The sequence below is a fragment of the Puccinia triticina genome, chromosome 13A (assembly GCF_026914185.1).
Source record: "Puccinia triticina chromosome 13A, complete sequence".
Taxonomy (NCBI): domain Eukaryota; kingdom Fungi; phylum Basidiomycota; class Pucciniomycetes; order Pucciniales; family Pucciniaceae; genus Puccinia; species Puccinia triticina.
The window spans coordinates 1,584,518-1,608,687 of NC_070570.1; positions in this window are offsets into that span (position 1 = coordinate 1,584,518).

Consider the following 24,170-nt stretch of genomic DNA (forward strand, 5'->3'; position numbering starts at 1 on the left):
GCAGTATCCTCTATACTGCACCTCGGCAGCTCAGAGCAAGGGCACTACATATGTGAATCAAGAAAAGCAGGTACATGGCAAGCATCTTTTGTCTTACCAACATCGCTTAATTGCAAAACATGATTTGGTCATTCTACGATCTACAATGTGCATGAAAACTGTCAACTGGGTCAATGAGAATCAGAAGCTGGGTTTCAAACCGCTCAAAGCGTAAACGAAAAGAGTTAGTAAACGATGGGCGGGTAACCGTACTCAACCTCAGCTCTGCAGCTTGAACAAGTAAATGGTTCAGGTATCAGGGCCGCAAACCAGTCCTACAGGGGTAGGGACAGGGTCAGCGAGAAAGACAAGATAAGTATACTCATCCAGAAATGCTCACTGTAATGCAGCCCCGGTGAAAGTGATGCGACGTATGACATGGCAGTACAACAATGGCATCACTGTCAATATAGTTGTTGAAACTCGACGTAACATCTCGCTACTTCCGCGGCCACTGTCTGTGAACGGTCAGCAACAGTTGAAACTGCGGCACATGACCAGCAAGTACCGCCTGTCGAAAGCATGACTATCATCACCCAAAACCTAATTGCTCTCAAGATCTCCAGTCAACCGATATCACTCTTCTGGTCGGATCTCCGCTCTCAGTCATCCCTCACTTCTCCGATCCGCCGACAAACACTACTCCCCTTCCTTTTCCTTTCTCTTTTCCCTTTTCCTTTCCTTTCCCTCAAATCACCGACCTCAAACTCTCAATTCAATCACCGACCACAAAACTCGACTCAACTCTCAGCTCATCAACACTTCTTCTGGACGTCTCGTCCCTTTCTCAACTTGGTGAGAAGTGAACAGTCAAATCTTGGAACCAGTCCTCTTTCACAATCATCTAATCATTACTAATCTCTTCTCTTGTCTTTAGTCCCTGCTTCTCCGTTCTTGTCCACTCTCTCTCTCTGTCTAGTTGTCTGTCCGCTATTCTAAGTACTTTGCCGGGTATGAATTCTTCTTCAAAAATCATGTGTTGTTCTTTTTCTCTTTTCTAATTACTTTTGTCCTTAGATCTGGTCTTAGTTTCTTTAGCAATCAAATCTTAGGTTCTTTACGATTAACAGTCGAAAGCGCTAAAACCCGTTCATGTCAACCAACAATCAACCCAAGGATTCTAAAGACCAGATTCACTCTACGACAACTACGACCGACAAATCGACTGTCATGGCTGACAAACTGAAAGATGCCGTGATCAAATCGTCGATCGAGGGAATTCCCCTCCTCTCTATGGACAACTACACGGACTGGAAGCGATGTGTTCTCAATCTTTTGGATCTAATCGATCTCAAGGACACTGTCGTCTCTCAAAAGGGCACCATCTCGGAGGCGAACAACAAGCTCGTCAAATCCATCTTCATAGCGAAGCTCAACTCTGCTGTTCAAGCCAATGTCATCAATGTGGTAAACGAAGACAGCGCCAGACTCATTTGGGCGTCAATCACCAACTTCTTCGCTTCAAATCAATCCTCAAACAAGGCCAGAGTTTTCAGGTCTTTTGTTTGAGCTCCTTATACTCCGACTGATATTCCCGGCTTCATAACCTCCATGAAGACGTATGAGACTCAACTCATTGAAGTGGGCTGGGAACTTCCGACGGACGCTATCGGTCATCTGGTTATCGAAAAATTCCCCGCCAATATGCACCACATAGCCGATGCGATGACTCACTCAGCTTCCGAGATCACTCTCGATACGGTCTTAGATCATCTCAGATTGCATGCTGACAATCAAGAGTTGCGAGCTAGCGGAAGTGGTACCAGGTCTGATCCCATCACCTTGTACACTGACAAATCCACCAAATGTCGCCGTAAAACTCAAAACTCGCCTGCGATGCACAATACTCTAGCTCCTCACGCGGAATCCAACTGCTGGATGCTATACCCTAAACTTCGACCACCTCAATATCAACGAGAAGTCAATCCGAAGACTGAGACTACTGTCAGTAGTTTCCACTCATCTCTCTCTAAATCACCACACCTATTCATTCTTGATTCGGGTTCATCAGCTCACATGGTTTCAAACTCTCATCTATTTCATACTCTAGAACACAAAGAACTAGGATCTGTTCAGACTAGCTCGGGTCGCGATGATCTACGTATCAAAGGCATCGGATCCATCAGACTGAAGAACGATCAAGGAGAGTTGTTTCTTAATCAAGTCCTCTTCATACCAGATCTCGTTGTAAACCTTCTCTCAGTTCGTTGTCTGGCGCTTGAAGACTATCTTGTTCATTTCTATAAAAATAGCTTTGAAATCTCAAAAAACAATGAAATTAAAATGACTGGCAATTACATTTCAAATCTACCGAGTCTTGAGTTCGAAAATGTTGTGCATTCCAGTAATCTGTCCAGTGCTGAGTATCTGCATAAGTCACTGGGTCATGTGAGCTATCACCGACTACGCAAGAAACTGGGAATTCCACTGAAAATCACTCAGGACTGCGAATCGTGTGCTGTTGCGAAGGTCACAAAGGCTTCATTCAACTCTGTTCATTCAGCTGCTTCGCGTCCTTTCGAAGAACTCCATCTAGATCTTGTTGGTCCCATTTGGCCGTCGTCAAAAACAGGACATCGTTTCATTCTCACGATAGTCGACAGTTGCACCAGATTTTGCGCTGCTATTCCAATTAAACTAAAAAGCGATGTACCTGAAACATTGTCTTATCTGATTGACGTCGAAGCCAAACGTTTTGGGTATTATCCAACCACTCTTCACTCAGACAGAGGCACCGAATTCCTCAACTCAAGCCTTGAAGACTACTGTCAGAAGCATCTGATCAAACAGCGATGCTCAGATCCGTACACCCCTCAACAGAATGGACTTGCTGAGCGGTTCAACAGAACAATTCTCGAATCAATGAGAACAATAATTGAAGACTCTGGCGTACATCAACACTACTGGGACGAAATTGCTAGAGTCAGTTCACTTACGCTGAATCAGATCCCTGCTCATCGCTCAAAAAAGTCGCCGTTTGAATTGTTCAAAAATCGTTCCATTCCGCTGAATTACTTCCATCCAATCGGCAATCGCGTGTCCTTTCTGATCCAACCCACTCGGTCCTTCTCCAAGCTCAAACCCAAAGGAGAATTGGGAATTCTGATTGGATATACCGATGAATTGCGTTCATATCGAATTCTGTCTGACTCCGGAAAAATTGTTGAAACTAAAAATGTTCGATTTCTGGACTACTCTCCACCAAACAAGAAAAAGGTAGACTGGGAATTTGAGATTGAAGACGAACCAACCTCAGAAACCAAGCAGTCCGGATCAGATCCAACAGAATCAAACAAATCTGAAGAGAACACTCTATCAACGGATGAAGACAGTGAGGATGAAGTGGCGTCAGGTCTAGTTCCCAATCTCGACAATGAAGCACCGATCGGCAGAGTTCTCAGAGAAAGAACGTCTCAAGTCAAACCAACCAAATATACTCACTTGACAACCGACCCGACTTCCTTCAAAAAGGCAATGGCATCAAAGGAGAAGAAAGGCTGGAAGAAGGCAGCGAACGAGGAACTCAACAACATTGAGCACCACGATGTGTGGGAGGATATGTTCAGCACTCCGGAATCTTTTCTACACACTCTGTGGATTTTCAAAACAAAGCCAGCTACTCTCTCGTCTGACGAAAGAAAAAAGGCTAGGCTGTGCATACAAGGATTCAAGCAAATCGAAGGTCAAGACTACGGCAACACTTTTGCTCCGACTGGCAAATTCACCACAATGCTGATGCTCCTCATGTACGCGGTCGACAAGAAACTACCCATGCGCCAATTTGATGTAAAAAGTGCTTTCCTGTACGCTCCCTTAAAAGAAGAACTGTACATAAAAACTCCGGAAGGCTCCTCTCGAAAAGCACCTTTTCTCCGCCTCAAAAAATCTCTGTACGGCCTCAAACAAGCACCGGCGAATTGGTTTGAAACTCTGACATCATGGTTCAATGACATCAACTTCCATCAATCTACCGCCGATCCGTGTCTCTATATTCATGAAGACAAGAACTCGTTCATTTTTTTTCATGTAGACGACTTGGTTGTTGTAGGCAATGTTGAGGTATTCGAAAGTCTGTTTCTCCATCGCTTTCCCAACTCATCCGCACATGAACCAGACACACTTCTGGGGATGGACGTGGAACGGACAGAAGACGCCATTACTCTGTCGCAAGAAAAACTCATCGACAAAGGACTAGACATGCTGGGACTCTCCGACTGTTGCTCAGTTACAATGCCGCTATCAGTTGCGGTTCAATTGAAACCAGCCACTCAAGAAGAATCTCTTGAATTCAAGAAGCTCAAGATCAACTATCGGACATTCACGGGAATATTGAACTACCTCTCTTGCCGAACCAGACCAGACCTGGCGCCTGCTGTTTCCATATTATCGAGCTTCAACAACAACCCTGGAATCTCTCACTGGAAACAGGTGATTCATTTTTGGCGCTATGTGAAAGGCACAAGACACTTGCATCTAACTCTTCGACCAAATCTCAACGATAAATCTCAAGCAATTCAACACTATACCGATGCCACTTGGGCTGATGACCTAGAGACACGTCTCTCGCGCAGCGGCTCCATATGCTTCTGGAAATCTTGCCCTGTGGCGTGGAACAGCAAGAAACAAAAAAATATCACTCTCTCATTGACTGAAGCTGAACTCAACGCACTTTCGGACGGGGTGCAAGAAAATCAATGGATAAAATTTCTTGCCGAAGAACTCTGGAATGAAGACCTCAAGCCATCAAATTTTCACGTTGACAATCAAGGACTCATTGAAAAAATCAATCATTTTGGCTCTAACTCCAAGACAAAACACCTAGACATCAAGATCAAATGGCTACGAGAACTGAAAAATAAAAATGAAATTACAGTTACTCTAATTCCGTCTGAAGATATGATAGCCGATCCACTGACCAAAGCCAGCAATACCAGCTCTCTCAACCGCCTCAAAGAAACCTGTTTTTTGGTTCACTACTCATCAAGTTGCGGGGGGTGTTGAAACTCGACGTAACATCTCGCTACTTCCGCGGCCACTGTCTGTGAACGGTCAGCAACAGTTGAAACTGCGGCACATGACCAGCAAGTACCGCCTGTCGAAAGCATGACTATCATCACCCAAAACCTAATTGCTCTCAAGATCTCCAGTCAACCAATATCACTCTTCTGGTCGGATCTCCGCTCTCAGTCATCCCTCACTTCTCCGATCCGCCGACAAACACTACTCCCCTTCCTTTTCCTTTCTCTTTTCCCTTTTCCTTTCCTTTCCCTCAAATCACCGACCTCAAACTCTCAATTCAATCACCGACCACAAAACTTGACTCAACTCTCAGCTCATCAACACTTCTTCTGGACGTCTCGTCCCTTTCTCAACTTGGTGAGAAGTGAACAGTCAAATCTTGGAACCAGTCCTCTTTCACAATCATCTAATCATTACTAATCTCTTCTCTTGTCTTTAGTCCCTGCTTCTCCGTTCTTGTCCACTCTCTCTCTCTGTCTAGTTGTCTGTCCGCTATTCTAAGCACTTTGCCGGGTATGAATTCTTCTTCAAAAATCATGTGTTGTTCTTTTTCTCTTTTCTAATTACTTTTGTCCTTAGATCTGGTCTTAGTTTCTTTAGCAATCAAATCTTAGGTTCTTTAATAGTGCATCAAACATACGGCGCAATGCAAGGAGTCCGTTTCACAAGGATCAGATGCTAGGGATGAAAGGTTTGTGTTAGTCATTGTATCCACTACGTCATCTGCTACTTCCCTTGGTAGTCTGGCGGGGCGGCCGGGAATGTTAGTAACTTCCTCAAGCTCTTGGGCCGCAACACTGAACAATTGATAAAGGAGTAAGCTGGTTTGGTCATCCAACATGTCGATCGCGTGGTTGAGCTCTCTGTAGCTCCCAACGTAAGTTTGGAGCTCTTGAGCGGAGAGGCCTGCACGGGTTGGGTTGTTAGCAAGTTCAAACAGAGCTCTAGTGTGGCCGTGATAGAAATTTTCAAAGATCAGTCGATTGTCATTTGATAGACGCTGAGACACTTGCTGAAAAATGATCGCCGCGCGGGGTCTCCGGGTAAAAACTTGACCGCCATGGGAAGGCTCTTCAGCAGGCCCCAAGCCGCCAGGGCTTGATCCAGGGAGATCTTCGACATGTTCCAAGTCTCCAGGGTTGATATTTTGATCCATGTCTGTTCGTAAAGCTGTGTGCTGTCAAAGTACGGTCTAATGAGATGATGGTGTTGGAACTGTCCGCGAGGAGGACCACCAACTCAATGCTTTATATACCTTCAGCACTTTGTTGTCACAGCTGAGCTCCTCAGCACCATCCAGGTGCGCTTTTTGGAATGCGTGCATTTCCAGAGAGAGTCGGAACGGGTTGGAAAAGCTTTAAGTTTGGTCGACAAATACTCTAATAGGTATAGATCTTAGGTCAGAATGCTTATTTTTAACATTCCTCTTATTTTGATAAAGCACTTGCTTCCAAGGGCGCGTTGATTTTCTATTTCGTTTAGTGTCAAGATTGTCCATGTTTCAAGGACAAGTGTCAGAGGCGCAGCTGTCCGGGAGAAATGTCAATCCACATTAGGCGAGATGAAAACAGGTGTTTAAGTTGAAATGAGCTTGTAAAATTTTCTGAAAATAAGTCAAATGTTTAACAATTATGGTGTTCAAAGTTGGTTTGCATAATTTTATGCATGCATAAATCATAACATCATAAAAATATTTTGGTGAGGAAATTCTGTATTACATAATCAGACAGTCATAGCCCCTGCAAAAAATATTACATGATTTTATGATTTATGCATGCATAAAATTATGCAAACCAACTACACCTTAAGAGCATCTCCACCGCGGGAGCTAAATCGAGGGACTAAACCAAATTTAGCTCCCCAGATCTGATTTAGCTCCTCCACCGGAGGCGCTAAAGGCTACCCTAAAGTAGGAAAACCCATCCGGGGAGCTAAACCAAGACCAGATTTAGGACACTATAGCTCCCCACATAGCTCCTCTGGCTCACATATCACACAGCCGGAGGCCTGTGATACTCCGCTCCTTCCCGCACACAACCCCCGATGTCCCCAACCCCAGACATCCACGGACATACATATGTACGGTATCGACGGCCGTCCCGGCCGGCCCGACTATTGTACACAAAAAAATCACAGGCATAATAAATGTGTGTCCAATCATCAATGGCCGGTACCGGACATTGAGGGGATCAGCAGTACAGTACCCTCCTCTCGATGACCGGTCTGTGCCAGTCATCGAGGGGACTCACAGCTCTCGATGACCGATCACTGGTCATTGAGGGGACTCACCACCTCTCGATGACCGGCACAGACCGGTCATCGGGAGGATGCACAGCTCTCGATGACCAGTATATACCGGTCATCAATGGGACTCACGTCTCCTCTCAATGACCGGATTGACCGGTCATTGAGGGGAGTCACCACCTCTCGATGACCGGCACAGATCGGTCCTTGGGAGGACGCACAACTCTCGATGACCGGGCTGTACCGGTTATCAAGAGGACTCACATCTCCTCTCGATGACCGGATTGACCGGTCATCAAGTGACTCACACAGCTACATGTCGATGGCCGGTACTGACCGGCCATCAAGAGGACTACATCTCAATGGCCAGTACTGACCGGCCATCGAGAGGACTATATCTCGATGGCCAGTACTGACCGGCTATTGAGAGGACTATATCTCGATGGCCGGTACTGACCGGCCATTGAGAGGACTACATCTCGATGGCCGGTACTGACCGGCCATCGAGAGGACTACATCTCGATGGCCGGCGCTGCATCGAGAGGACTGCACGTTGATGGCCGGTACTGACCGGCCATTGAGAAGACGCTGCCATATATTGACCGGACATTGGTATGCACCTCTTGTGCTGACCAGTCATCGGGGAGTCGGGGCTAGCCGGTTTCACAACCTGGAGGTGCTACTTTGGGAACCTTGCGGTGTGAAAGAGACCTCGGTCGGGAAGCTAAAAGTGCGCCGCAGTCGCGCGAGCCTGGGATTTAGTCCCTCAGATAGTCCCCCGCAGTGGAGATGCTCTAAATCTTGCTTTGTTGTTGGCATTTAGCCAATTCTAATAATGTATCTGGTTTCAAGCTATGTAAACGGACAACACATTTCCAAAAGTAGGATAACGGGTGCATTTCCTAAAAACTAATGAAAAAGCTTTGAAATTTGAAAAACACGACTGGAAACGCATCCGAACTCACTTAACTAAAGTACCTCCTGCCAAGGGCTGTCAGAGGATTACTTTGCAAGATCACACACCCTGCAGCAGAGGGAATTTCTTAAGTTTGAAACACATCCGGATAAGGATCAGGAGGGCTCCCACTTCCTGATTGGCAACATTCACAAATAAAAAGTGGTGAAAATGAATCTGATACAAGATCAACATATACTTCACTTGAGAAGGACTTTTTCACTTCTTTGGTTTAAGTTTTTCTTGTATGAGTTTCAATAAACTTGTTCAGTGGCCCTGGGCTGACACGCTGAAACCCTGCAGACCTTCAGCCGGGTGTATACCAACTGCAGGGCAGTGGTGGCCCCTCAATAAACAACACCTGTCCTCTCACATCATCTGATTAGTCTATGACACTCATTCTCTCACTGGAGCCTCCACCCCAGCTACACCTGTTGGTGGAACCTGTTTCAGCTGCCCCAGCTGACCTGGTGTTGTGACACTACTAAAGAAGTCCACACCTCTGCCTTGCTGCAGTCCTGTTGCAACTATTTCTCCACCCACACTTCTGGTCCTGCACCAGTGTCAGACCCAAATTGCACAAGGGTCAAGTGCACACCACTCATCCTAGGCTATAGTTCAAGCTCCTCCCAAGCTTGGAAGAGTCCCCTATGCTATTTCCATCCTGATCCAAGGAGGATACCATCACTTTCTGAGCATTATTGATCCTGATTCTTTCTGAGTTCTGCTGTGCCTTTGAGTAATTCCCTGATCCCTTTCCGCCTCATCAATGTCCAATCCTGCCATTTTCATAGTTTTTGAACCTTGTGTATCCTTCTCTGCCTCTCTGAAACCATTTTTTGGCCCTTATTCCTTTGATTCTCATTCCCACATCTCCGCCAAGGGTATCCACTCCCTCCGTCTTCTCAAAGAATCCACCCTTACCCCGCTATCATTTTTTTGACCCTTGTCCGCTCAATATTTTATGGACCACCACAAGGGAAGCTGTAGAGCACTTCCTCATCACCGCGCTGCCTACGCTCTGACACTGTAGGAGCTCCATAATGCGCTTTACATCCGCATACAGATCTTTTTAACCAATTTCAAACACCGTGTTGTACATAAAAACTACCACAACATTGACTCCGGCTGTTGATTCACACCTGGTAATTGCTGCGGGATACTGAGGTACAGTTCCCTGCACTTGCTGCAGAAAGAGAGGCAGTAAGGAGGATTCCTTTACTAACCTGTATCAGGGAAGAGAAAGGAAGCATATAGGTTTATATTCTCGGCAAACACCAGAATGTGGGGTTTCAGGTGTAAGCCTGCAAGCCCACATTCTGATGGGCGGTTGGGTGGTGTCTGAAAATGGTTGCAACTCTGAAGCAAGTGGCACTGGTGATCTGAGGAGGGGGGAGGAATCTTCAGCAAAGTGCTGGTGAATCCCTCTCCTCTCAAGGGTGGTCCTATATGAAACCTCTCACTGCAAGGCCGATGAGGTGTGCACATGATGCCATGAAACAAGGCCTTGGTCTGATCACTCAGGTGCCTAACTTCCTTAGTGGCCTCCATGGACAAGGGAGAACTTGTCTGTTCCCTTCTTGATGCCCTGCAAGTAATAACCATCCTCAGTAACAGGAATATTCACAATACAAACAATTGCCTAATATTGTATTTTATTGTAACTACCCAGTGTTTCAAAAAGAAAATTGATAGGCTTCTTGGATCAGAATACCTCCATTATTCTCCATTGTTTCAATCAACGCAGTTAGCGCGTTACTGGTGTTATTTTTCGCGGTATTGAGGGGGAAATCACCCTCTGTTACGTTATCCAAACGTGCGCAAGCAAATTTTACCAGATAGCAATAACGCGTTATCTGATAACGGTGGGAACTTACGTTACAAAAATCCCATTGGATAACGTAATCTAAGTAACTTCCCATTGTTGTTTGAATTGTGGGCCGCTAAACTACTTTTACTTAGTATTTTAGCATGGCTTAGCCAAGCTACACTACCGTTGACAGGGGTTTCTGTTAGTAGTCTGTGATTGCCACCGCTATCAGGCCTCACAGGAAAAATAAGCAATTCTATCACTGAAATTTACCCGCTAGAATTGCAAATAGTGCTGTTAGCACCCGTTGTGGTGATTTATATAGGCAAGCGTGGTAGAATGTCTACTCAGGGATAGCGCGGGCAGGAATGCACAGAGCGGCTCAGGCAGAGTGCATTCCGGTGACATGAGCACTGAGGATGATGTCAGGAAAGCGCGCTAAGAAAAGCTTACAGAAAGTCACACGCGGACCAGAATGCACAGATTGCGGATTGCGGATTTTGGATTGGGTATTCGGATTGGAGCGGAAAAGACGGGGCTGGACTGCAGCGGATTACACACGTGGACTGGTAGCAGCGGCGTGTCAGCGGGTGAGCCATGACAGCCAAAGCGGGTTCCACCAGCGAGTGGAACAGGGGTGGAGGCAGTGACGAGAGACCGACTGGCGGGGGCTAGACAGAGGACGGTGAGAGATCAAGCGTCAGAGAAGAGCGGAGTCTGGGAAAGTGATGTGCGGAATAGCGGGCGGAGATGGGGGAACTAGTGCGGGAAAGTGTCAGATGTGCGGGATCGGGTGGGAACGGCGATGTGCAAGGAGGGAAGGACGGGAAAAGGGGGCGGAGAGATTTCTCGGAAGAATCATCCTATTATCCTAGCATTATCATTACTACAGATTACTCATTATTGTACTTACACAAACGGACGTACTAGAGTTATTAGGAGATTATTTGTGACCTTATCTTTACTTTCAGGAGTACTTGCGGATTCTGTGCTTACGGAGTGCGGAGCTTTATTCACTTGCAGATTATTATGCTATAGATCGGGCTCAGAGAGGAGCGCTGAAGGCTAGTGGATAGTAGCAGTGCGGAGCCAAGTTACCAACAATCACACAGCCCGGACACTAATATTCTTGAAGGAGGCGGTTAGTGGACATTTCCACTGACTTACCAGCTTTCATTCTCACACCGTTAGCATAGCATAGCAGGCCGTAGCCAGCACTACCACTATGGAATTGTGCCACAAAATTAAACAAGGCTAAAATAGCGGATAGCACATGCTGCCATTAGTTTAGTGTAGCAACCCAGATTTGATTGCTTGATTCCAAACAGAATTTAAACTCCAGAGTTGGAACATGTCTGTGAAAATTTCAATGCATAACCCTATCTAACCAAAATGAAAGCCAAAAGAACATTCAATATGGAAAATGACAAAACCAATAAAACCATGAAAAATAACACGTAACACCAGGGGAGAGAGTGTGGCACTCTGTAGAGAGTGCCAGACCGTAACTTTATCTTTGAAATGGTCTGGACTCTGAAGTCAGTTCAATGTCAATGGGTAAATTGTGTTCAACTGTTTTTGTGAACTCATTGACAACTATTGTACAAGATTATGATGATTCCATGTGTTGAGGATTCTCAACTCATCAGTAACTCCTGAGTCCTCATGAATTGATGTTCAACTTGAGTCTATCTTACTCATAAGGTTGTATTATTCCTTAACTTTCATGTTGTGATTTGCCAGGAAATGTCAATAACTGATGTTCAGTTCCCTCTCCATAAGCATTGATGTTGTTATTTCAACAGAGAGCATCTGTAATAAATATGTTCAGATGGGTATGTTGTGCATGTAGCACAATATGGTTATCACTCATCCAAGTTGTTTAATGATGAAGTGTATATACAGCTGTATGGAGGCTTCTGATATTTTCTTCTCTTCCTTTTTCTGGGAGGTTTGGCTTCCTTCAACAATGTTGCTTCAAAGTCCATGTGTAAAGCACTTTCAAGCAAGCTTGATTTCTGGGACCGCTCACATTTCCAAGAATCATTTTATGCCACCACATCATGATGAATTGCATACATTCACTGTACATATGGCTGTACATGATGTGAAATGGCTTCTGGAAAGCTCCAAGCAAGTGTGACCTGCCCACTCTGAGGCTGAGTGCACTGGGCTACTCCTGTGATAAGCCCACTGGAACCTAAAAAATGAGAGGAGTCCAATGTTCCAGCTCTCAAGCTGTGATTATAAAATTTTCAGAAGTTACAATGTTTCCCCGTCATGGCTGTAGCCATAACAAGTTGAATACATGACAATGAGGCATAAAAGATGCACTGCAAGAAAAACTCTAGAAACTGCTTGCAGTTGAGATGCAAGAGCTCAAGGCAAGCTGTGCCTCATGCAAGAATCAAGCACTGGTTGATTCCATGCACATTGTATAATTTATGCAAGAGTGAGTCTGAGGTACAAAAAACTGAGTACAGGCTCCAAAATACTGAGTTAATACCTGTGCAAATTCCCCTTTCATGTGAAAATTCCCCTTTCATGTGCACATACCCCTTTCATGTGCACATGTCCCTTTTTATGCATTCACCCCTTTCATAATGTGTACATACCCCTTTATGTGCACATACCCCTTTCATGTGTGTGTATCCCTTTCATGTGCATGTATCCCTTTCACAATGTGTACCCCTTTTCATCATGCATTCATGACCCTTTGATGTTTACATGCCCCCTTTCAGGTTTTTACATCCCTTTCAATACCCCTTTCATCATTCAGGTGATGTTTACATATCCCTTTCATGTGCAAAGACCCCTTTCATGCATACATACCCCTTTAACCATTTGTGTCTTTTATGTGTTAATACACCTTATCACATTCCCCTTTCATGCATACATATTCCTTTCATATGTAGATATCCCTTTCATGTGTACATACCCCTGTTATGCTATTCTGGCTGGATTCAATGGCAGATGGAGTGTTTCCTAAAAGTAAATAAAAGGTTGCTCAGGGGTATGCTCATTTTTGAACATTTGCCTCAGCCTACTGCATGAGCACTACGGCATGTTCAGCATTGAGATGCTGAACAAGGTACACACTCAAGTTGCACCAGCATGGAATTTGGGTGCTTGACTCCAGCTTGAGCTGAGGCTTGATTCAAGCTTGCTGCATCTCAACTGCAAGCAGTTTCTAGAGTTTTTCTTGCAGTGATGGTGATGCAAAAAAATAAGAGACTTGGAGTTTTCCCCTCCCTCAAAGCAAGATTTTTGTGAAGTGCAGTAGTCTGAGGCACATGAAAAATGCTACTGGTAAACAACAGCTCCTACCAATGATTGTACTGTACTGGTTTTTGAAGGGACTAACAAATAGTCTGGAAGCAGTCTGTACCAGTGATTGCAAGGAGTTTTTAAAAATCTTGATAGCTGGTACAGGGGGTCATTGAGGGTAGTGAAAACTCCTCCTGATGGCTGGTCTGCAACACTTCTAGTCTTTGGGTGGAGGTGTTACTCCCCTTGATGAGAGGTACAGGCGGTCATCAAGCGGAGTAATGACTGGTTTTTAAAAGCTATTGGGAGGTGTAACTACCCTTGATGAACAGAACTGACTGGCTATTGAGGGGAGTTCCACCTTCAGATGATTGATACAAGTTGGTTATTGAGCTTTTTTGACTCCCTTTGATGGCCAATCAGTACTGCCAACTGGTCATGAAGGGGAGTAACAACTATTCTTGATGACCTGTCTGAGCTGGTTGTTGTGTAGAATTCCTCTCAATGACTGGTAAAACCGGTCTTTGAGGGGAGTAGTAACTCCTCTCAATGACCAGCCTGTACTAGTCATCAAGAGGGGTTGTAGCTCACCCTCTCAATGAGTTGTACACAACCTCTTGATGACCGGTCACCGTTCATCCAGAGGTTGTGCCCACCTTGATGACCGGTCACCGGTCATCCAGAGGTTGTGCCCACTTTGATGACCAAAAAGTCATTGGGTTGGTCATAGAGAGGGTGAAGCCCTTGGTCATCCAGAGGGTGACGCCTTTGGTCATTTTCAGGGCGCGTCTGTTCTGTCAACAATGGGCCTTTACTATACAGATATTGGTATAGTATAGTTATTGTATTTTTTTTTGCTCCAATAACAGTACTGTTATTTCCATTTTCCGTAATGAATTTTTAATACTATATCCAATTACATGAGGTTTTTTTTTTTTTTTTTGAAAATACTATATCCAAATGAAGGAAGAAATAAAGAAAATCTCAATACTATACTGGCCAGATGTGGCCAGTACCAATACTCAGTAGGGATAAAAATTTATCTATTTCTTGGGCTTGGGGATCAGAGCACCCAAAGCCTTTAAGGCCTCAGCAAAGTACCTGAGAGGGGAAAATTCTCACAAAGCCACATGAGGCTTCTGAAGGATTTTGAAGCAGTTGAAGGGAACAGACAACCACGTCTGTAGCCACACACATCTGCAGCAACAGAGAACAATCTCTCAACAGAACAAGACCTACCCGGTGTGGAACTACTCAAAGGGGAGAATAGAGCTTGGAAGGGAAATGGATAGCAACACTAGTAATAATGTAAGCTATGCAAGGGTGCTGATGAGGCTGCCTTCCTGACTAATGCTGAGGGGATGAGAGTAACACTAAGAAAAAGAAGAAAAGGTGTGGCTGATTTCTACTTGATCTTAGGAGCTAGTACTATGAGCTGACTACTGACTACTGAGGGTGTGAGGGTTGGAGCAATGGTTGAAGGGGGGAATGCAATGGCAAGGTTCAATAGCAATGGGTTCAGGAGCAACTGTAATGATATCAATGGGTGATGAGTATTTTCTAATTATAATTTCTGTATCTAGAATTCTGCATAAGTTACAAGTGATGAGGGAAAGACAGTTCTTATAGTAAGGAGGGATGAGCACAGACAGTGGAGGCATTCTGGCTATGGGAATAAAGGAATGTACAAATGGGGAAGAGTGATGTGAACATAGTAACAGTATGTAATGATGAGCAATGCTGAAAGGGAAATGCTGGTTATGGGAATAAAAGAATATACTAATGGGGAAGAGTGATGAGAACATAGTAACAACTTGTAATGATGAGCACTACTGAAAGAGGTAAGCACAGATCCAATGATGTAATGTCAACAATAGGTGTAAAAATCACGCTTCTTTCACACTTGTGACATCTCTAGTTTTCCTCTCTTCTGCTCTTTATTCTCCACATCCGTTTCTTTCTTCTCCTCACTCTCCAAACATTCAACCTCAAACCTTGACTCAACTAAAACCCCTCAACAATCAACAACTCCAACTCAACAACTTCTTCACCTTTCTCTCCTCAATTCTTCCTTCTTCAACCTTCTTCTCCATTTTCATTCCCACTCATCTCCTTCTTTTTGTCTGGTGAGATTCCACCTCTTTCAAGACCATCTTCGACACTCAAACTGATCCACTTTCTCAGCCTTTGTCCTCTTCCTCATTTTCCTCATCTTCCTCTCAAGTCCACCATCTGTTCCTGTCCACCGCACGTCTCTGTTGATCCCAATGTTGGTTCTTGAAATCTTTCTATCTTCTTTGATTGTTCTTGTCTTTCTAACTGCTCTTCTTTTAAGTGTGTCGGTTTCATTTAGGCAATCAATTATCTTTCACAAATCCTTTAATAGGTTTAGTACATAATGAGAAATGTACGTAAAGGGTTTAGTATGTGAGAATATATATGTAAAAGGAATGTAATGAAAAGATTCAAGTAAGTTACTTAATGAAATGAGTATTGTAACTAATGAAGACTGTAGGTTTTCCGTAAGTCTTATATCCTCTATAACTACTGAACCATTGAAGATAAGGGGATACTATGTATGAGTGACTATAGGTGAAATTTGGCGTAGAATCTGAATATGCAATAATAATGAGGTATTTGTGAAGGGTTATAGGGAAATGGGCAATGTAATGATGAATATATGTAAAGAAAAGCAATAAAATACTACTTATGGTTTGGAATGGAGCACCACATCCTCCCCCAGCTTATTGTCTGTCCCCAGGCAATGCACCAAAGAGAAGGGTGATCCAGAAAGAGTTGAAGAATGTTGAGTCCAAGAGTCCAAAGTCCAAAGTCCAGTGTTCTTCCTCCAAAAGGTGAAATCCAAAGTCCTGAGTAGTAGTCCAAATCCAGAGTCCAGTGTTCTTCCTCCAAAAGGTGAAATCCAAAGCCCTGAGTAGTAGTCCAAATCTAGAGTCCAGTGTCCAAAGCCAAGGAGAAAGAGTCCAGTGTCCAAAGCCAAATAGAATCCAAGTATAATCCAAGTCCAGTATATCTGAGTCCAAGGTATCCAAGTCCAATCCAAAGTCCAATAATCCTATGTATCCAGAGTATCCATAGTCCAGTATCCAATCCAAAGAGTCCAGTATCCAAAAGAAGGTCCAATTATCAATGAGGGGGGTGAATGTATAAGAAGATCTAACTCTGCTGAAGGCAATATCCTTGAGACAGACACATATTAGACTAAATTCCACTCTGATGAATACAATAATTTTCCCGCCTAACTGAGGCTAAGGAAGAGCAAAGCAATGGTGATGATTGATGGGGTTGATAATTGTAGTTTCTGAAGGTTTGTGAATGATTTGAGGTTGAATAACTGAGTTTCTGAGTGTCTGAATATATAATGTAGAGTCCTTTGAAGAGAATTTGAAGTCCAGGGAGGTTGATAAGCTGTCCAAGGAATGTTATTGATCCAATGGGGTGGTTTCTGAAATTGTCCCAGCAGTAGCTAGAAGTTCAACTAAACTCTTAACAGGCCTGGATTAAATCAAAAGGGATGAATGAATTATCTAAAAGCCATACGCCAGTACTGCTAGTTTGCCTAATTAATCCTCTGTGTGCATCATAAGTAATTAGCTGGCACCTCCTGATGGTGTGACCACTCTGAAAGCAATATAAACATCTATACTTCCTGTGTTGAGAGAGGTTTGGATAAGGCTGAATCCCAGGAATGGAGTCAGTGGTGGAAGTAACCATAATGGTGGAGAAGAATGATTTAGAAAAATTTGAATGATTGATGATGGTGGTGATGATGATGATGAAGTGTGATTCGTGTTTCAGGAATGAATGAATAGTGATTTCCCCAGAAAGAATGATGAGGGATGATGATGGAATGAATGAAGAATGGATGGATGGATCCATAACCTCAAAGGAGTTCCAAATTGATGATCCTAGGGGATATGAATCCAATGCCTCCTGGTTCATGTTCAGCACTGGTCACTTTTGAATTCACCATTTCGACAAAAAAGCCTTCATTTTTGTCCAGATGGGGAATGGAACCTGTGTCCATGCGCGTGTGCGGTCGAAAGAGGGGTCCTGTTGTCTGAGCGGGGGCTCCAAGCTTGCGGAACGTCGGAAAAAAAGAAAGGAAATGGTCAGCCTGTAACTTCGGAACGGCTCGACGGATTTTCTTGAAACCGAACTCATTCGAAAGAGCCGATTTCATAGATTAGAATGGTATATACTACTCATTTTCGAGGGTTGAGTTTCGATTATGTACGGCCGATTAAAGATACAAGCGAAATCCGCGGGCGCGCGTAGTAGTAACACCGCGTAAATAGAAGACAAGATGTTTTCGGGTATAACTTGGAGGTCTGTTGATGAAAAGTTCTGATCTTGAGTTCATTAGAAATGCAAGAAGGAGGAGATGAAATGACAACCGATCAATATGAGAGATTAATTCGGCCGATGGGCAGCCGTGAACGATGAATGAAAACCATAAATGAGGCGGCGTAAATCCTAACAAAGCTTTGAGCGCTTATAACTCCAAAACCGCTCGATAGAATCGGCTAAAACCGGGTTCAAATGAAATCCAAGATCGGAAAGATGAAGCCTGAAAAGTGTAAGAATAATTTTGAAGCCGGCCGAACCGTTTTTGGAATGATTTAAAGTTTCATTGTGATTTTCCGCGGTTTCCGCCGCAAAGGAGTCGAATTTAAAGGAAAACACAATGAATTAACTTGAAGGTACCGCCTAGGGACTGTCCAAAGTGACTCCTGAGGCTGGCCAATCGCCTGAAAAGAGTTTTAAATGAAATGATTGCGGTATTTATGCGCCAGGAGAGATCAAAAAGGGTAGATTAAACTGGGTCAAACACCAGAGTCAATATTAAGGAAATGAAAGAAACACCGCGCCAAACGATTCTGAAAGGTGGAGGCGTCCATAGTGACGTCATAAAATGAAGAAGAAAGAGTGCCTTATAAGGTCCAGGTCATCGGCCAACGGAAAAGTTCCGTTATCGCATTCGATATACGTAATGTTTTCCTCCAGCGCCACTTCCACACCCTCATCGCCGAAAGACAATAGATTATTTGTCCAATACGTCCATATCCTCTTTGCAGCTCGACGAGGAGGCCGCTATTAGACCTGCGCACAAATTCCCGTTTTCTATCCGAAGAGCGCATTTGTTTGTCAACAACGTCCCCACGTACAACGCTTTCACAAGGGATAGCTTTAAGCCCGAAGATATTGATGCCTTGCGCCACTATATCCAACAAGGACTCCTCGCCTTCGCTCGTGAGGACCTGGACGACCCGGTTGCCGCACGAAACGCACGCCTTAAGTTGTATAGCCGGTTCCACGACGCTTTTGCACATGTATGTTGACTGGATTCTGTATGTATATGATGAAAATTTAGAAGAGAGAGTTGCTTATAATACTAATATTTCTATCCCTGTTTCTATTTTGATTTTTAGATGGATACTCATTCCATAATAGATGCCATGATAGAGGAAACTGAGGAGAGGAATGCCCTGGAATTATTAAGGATGAGGGACCAGGTGGAAGAAGAGGAAGATGGTTGGAGAGTAGAAGCAGAAATGGAGAGGATAAGGGCTGATGGTAAGTTCTATTTTTTTATTCTTTATTTAGGATTTTTACTAATGCTATGCTTTAATTTTCTTTTTATGTCTTTTGATTTATATTTTCAGATAAGGAGAAGGGAAAAGAGAAATAGAAAGAGGGAGAGGAAGGAGAAATGGAAGAAGATGATGTAGTGATAAAAGAAGAAGAGGTGAGCTTATTTTATTTTAGCTACTTCTATTTGAGAGTATTTGAAGCTGATTTATATTGATTTGTTTCTGATTTATTTATAGATTTGATTTTTATTTTGTTTTTATGTTTTTTGTGTAAGAAGATGAGAAAGAGAAAAGAGAAGAGAAATGAATTGATTATTCCTCATTTATTATTTTTACCTGGGGTGGTATTCCTTGACATGAGTTGCAGCAAACCTTCTGGATAATTCTGTGCCATCCAATTCTTCCAAGATGTAAGATCCTCCTGGGTTTTGAGCTTTGATTCTGTAAGGTCCATTCCATTTATTTTCAAAGAGCTTGCCAAACTGAGAGTCCAAAGATTTATTATATACTACTACTAATTGACCTTTCTTTAGTGGCTGCCTTGATGTTTTCTTCTTGTTCCAATAGTCCACAGAGTTCTTCCTGGAGTCCATAAGCTGCTGGTGTGCTTGCTGCAAGATGGTATCCCTGTTTTCAAGCTGCTGAGTCCTGGCCAATAAAAGATCCTGAGTTGATTCTACTTTTGACCGATCCACTCCAAAGAAGGTTTCCAATTCCAAATCAATGGGTAAGATGGGGGGATGTCCAAGAACTAGTTCATAAGGTGAGTAACCAGTTGATCTTTTGGTGGAAATTCTGTCTGCAAATAAAACCAAAGGTAAATAATTCCTCCACTTCTTGCCTTCTTTTCCACAGAGCTTGACCAAAGTATCCTTAATTGCCTGATGTCCTCTTTCTACCATACCATTTGCTTCAGGATAATAAGGAGTGGTGACTTTGATTTTGATTCCAGATTCCAGAAGGGATTTTTGAAATTGCTGTCCAAATTCAGAGCCTCCATCCACTGTGACTGACCAAGGAGCTCCATATCTGTAGATCCAGTTGTCCAAGAACCACTGAGAGATTTTCTTTGCCTGAATCTTTTCTAGTCCAACTGCTTCTACCCATCCAGAAAGGTCATCTCTTGCAATTACCAGGTATTTCCATTTGCCAGCTTTGATGTGAACTGTATCCAAACTGACTCTTCCAAAGATGGTTGCTGCTCCTGTAGGTTTCTTGGGTTCCATTGGAAATTTTGAACTCCTCTTCTGGCAAGCTTCACAAGACTGGACCCACTTGGTAACACCTCTCTTGAGACCTGGCCACCAAAATCTGAGTTTAATTCTTCTGTAGGTTTCAACAATACCTCTGTGGCCTAAGGATTCATGAAGGGAATTGAGGATGGAATTCTGAGCTGAAGGGGAGGTGACTACTATCTGGGAGAATGGTTTGTTGATCCTGTGCAAGACTCCATTGGAAAGGAAAAAGTTGGCTGATTTGTGCAAAATTTGCTTTAATTCCAGGCTGCTGCATCCTGGAGGTTTGTTCATGGTTGAAAGGTATTCCTGGAGGTGCTTCCAAATTCCTTGCTGCAAGTTGCTTACCCCCTCCCCCAACTGAGCTGATGTCTCCAGAAGCAGGCCAAAAGAAGAGTGTTTAATTCCAAATCCAGGGTGAGTTTTGATCCAGGTTTCATCTTCATCAAAGCTAGGACAATCATCTTCATCAGAATCAGGGGGCCTTCTTGAAAGTCCATCAGGTAAGGTGAAAGTTTTTCCAGGAGTGTGAACAAGGTCATAGGAGAATAACTGAATAAATCCAATCCATCTGTTCATAGGGGCATTGGGAAGTGGAGGGTTGTTGATCATTCCAATAAGGCACTGGGCATCCACTCTGAGTTGAAAATGTTGGCCCCAAAGTTTGGTTTGAAGTTTCTTGAGGATCTTGGCAGCACCACAAAGTTCTAATTTGGATTGTGAGTACTTTGATTCCCTGGGTGAAAAGACTACTGACTCATATAACACAGGCCTATCCAGTCCATCAGAATCCTGTTGGGTAAGTACAGCACCTGCAGCAATAACACTGGAGTCCACTGAAAGTTTGATTAAGCCAGCATCAGGTCCATAGTCCAGCTTCTTCAGGGTGATGTCAGTTCCAACAATCCTCTTGAGGTCTTCAAAGGCATCCTGGCAATCTTCAGTCCAATCCCAAGAGGAGTCCTTCCTGGTGAGCTTTCTGAGAGGGGCAGTGATGGCTGAGTAATTTTTAATAAACATTCTGACATATACACAGATACCTAGGAATCCTCTGACATCTGAAGGAGTGGTGGGAGTTGGCCAGGTTTCAATTTTGTTGAGCTTCTTGGTGGATATTCTTCTTCCTTCTTTACAAACCACATGGCCAACCAGATCCAAAGCAGGAACACAACAAGCAAATTTCTTTCCAGAGATGGTGAGTCCAGCTTCTTCAATCCTGAAAAGAATCCTTTCCAGTGTAATGGCATATTCATATATAAATTTTCTGATCTGAGGGTTGTCCTTTAGAGTTTCTTCATTGTAGTCAGAGGTTGGTCCTTTTATACCTCCATCATCCACAAAGATTCCCATATGTTGAGGTAATTTATCCTGGAGTATCCACATAATTTGGGCCTGGTAAACTGCAACTGAATTGGTGGCTCCCTGGGGTAATCTGGTAAGTTGAAATCTTCCAAGGGGTGTTTCAAAGGTGGTCAAAGGTCTGGATTCTGGAGCTAATTCCCTTTCATCATATCCTCCCATAATATCACCTAGTCCATAGCAAGCCCTTCCAGTGAATGATTCAATGAGTTCCTCTGTCTTTGGTGGTAATCCAGCGTCCTTAATGGTGACTTTGTTGAGTTTCTGAAGGTCATGTACAATTCTGAGCTTTCCATCCTGCTTCTTTACACAAAATATAGGGCTGGAATAACTGGAAAAGGATTGTTCATAGAGGCCAGTGCTGAGTCTTTCCCTTACCAATTCTATAACCTGATCTTTGATGGGTGCAGGGATTGGAATTGGTTTCTGCTGTTAAGGTTCATGGGGAATGACTGGAATGATATAAGGTTTAAAGGAGTGAGGTAAGGATCCCTAGAGAGTGGTGGCCTTGATAATGGGGGGTTGAGAGATAATGGCATTGGTTGGTTTACTGGTTTTATCTTTTTTAGAGTTGATTTATATTTTGCTGAATGAGTGACCACAGTTTGTTGCTTTTGGTTGTTTTCCAGGGTTGCAGTTGTAAGAGAGGGGAACTGAAAACCTGGTCTCAATCTAAAAAAATTACAAGACCCGAATTGGAAGGTATGCTGGTTTCCCACCTCTGATTGCTAGGGAGGATGATTGGTACCAAGAAAGTCTGACCAGCTGAATCCATGATTGAAAGTGCTTCTCCTCTGGCTCCATTGTAGTTGATGTTGGCTGAGACATCCATCAGGAAAAGCTTTCCAATAATCATCTGAACTGGTCCTTTGGCTACCCAGAAATGAACAGTCCTGACTACTTTCCCAATGGTTACCTCCACATCTTCAGCAATCCCAGGAATATCAGTAAGGTGGCCTCCAATCCCTTTGAGCTTCATAGATTTAGCAGTGAGTACTAATCCAAGTTTGTGTGCAAGAGTTTCAGGAATAATGTTGACCATAGAGCCAGTATCCAAGAGTGCTTGATTTTTCTCTCCTCCAATAGTGATGGTGATGTATCCAAGGGGGCAGGAATAGTGAGTAGTGGGTGGCTCCTGTGCTGGTTCTTCTTCATCCTCCATGTCTGTGAAGTTTGCTGATTTGACACCATCCAATGGGACCCTTCTGTTGGTTATCTTCTTCCTGATACAGTCAGTAACTCCTGGTGATATAGCAAAGATTTCTCCAAAGGCCAACTCCATCTTTCCTGCAGTCAACATCCTACTAGCCACTTCTTCTTCAATTCCTGGGTATTCCTTGGCCAGAGTCTTCTCCAAGTAGGTCTTCTTAACTGGTTTGTCCTTAGGTGCAGTGGTTGATTCCTTATCCTTATCCTGGAATCTGACTTGAGGGGAGCCTTTAGAAGCAGGAGTTTTGGAAGCACTAGGAGTGGGGGGCTGGGCCATGTGAAGTAGGTCCTCTGTGTCCATGTCCATTAGGTCCTGTTTTTCCTTTCTGATCCTTTTGTCTGACTTGGCTGGTTCCTCTTCATCCTGGTCCTTAGAGTTGTTTCTGGTCCTCTTTCCAAGGTCTGCTTCATAACTGTGGGATTGATAATAGGTTGGGTCCTCCTCTAGTTGGCCAAAGGAAGATGTAAGCTTGGTCTTAGAGTACTCCTCCACTGGGGTTCTGATTGGCCTGCTTGGAATCCAAGGAATAACTGATTTTTCTGGAATTCTGTAGTCCCTTCCATCCCTGATAACAGCACCGCTAGACACATCCTGGGCTAGTTGGGAGCAGCTGTTGGTTCCATGGTTTTCCTGGTGAAAGTAATAACATTTGAAAGGCCAGGTCCTAATAGCAGGTTTGTCCATGTGGGGAGGTAGTCCGTTTCCAGCAGTGAGGGATGCAAACTGTTTGGTAAGGAGTTCCACTTGTTTGTCCAAAGAAGTAGAAGCAGCTGGAGCAGTTCCCTGAGCAACAGGTGTGGGCTTGGAGATCCTAGGTGAGTTGTCCAAAGTGAATTTCTCTTCTGCCCTCCATTCTTTCTGTCTGTTGACCACTGATCTTGAGTAAACCTCCTGGTGAATGTAGGTAAGAAGGGTTTCAGTGTCTGGCAAGATATCACCTCCATCCTTTGAGGCTAGCATTTGATTGTCCTTCATCAAACTCCTAGTAACCCTTTGATCCAGATCCTTTTGAAGAGTTTCCAAGAGAAGGTGTCTGAATTCCTCCAGGCTGGTACTGTACCCCATTCTTACCAAATAGTGAGTGATGGTTTCAAACTTGTTTCTGAATGTGTTGAAGGTTTCCAAGGTGCTGATTCCTCCATCCTGGGCAGATTTGTAGACTAGTTTCCTGAGATCCTCCCTGGTATATCTGACTAATGGCTGAGAAGTTCCAAACCTGGTGAGTAGCTGTTTCTTCAGGGTTTCCCAATCCAAGTTTTCATGGCCTGACATGTCTTCCACTTCATCCTTAAGGTCCAATTCTTTGATAAAAGCAATGATTTGTCCAGCCAGTTCCCTAGAGTTAGAACCATCATCTCTTCCAGCACTTTCATACCTTCTAATTTAATGAATTTCTCCACAGGCATGTTGGTTCCAT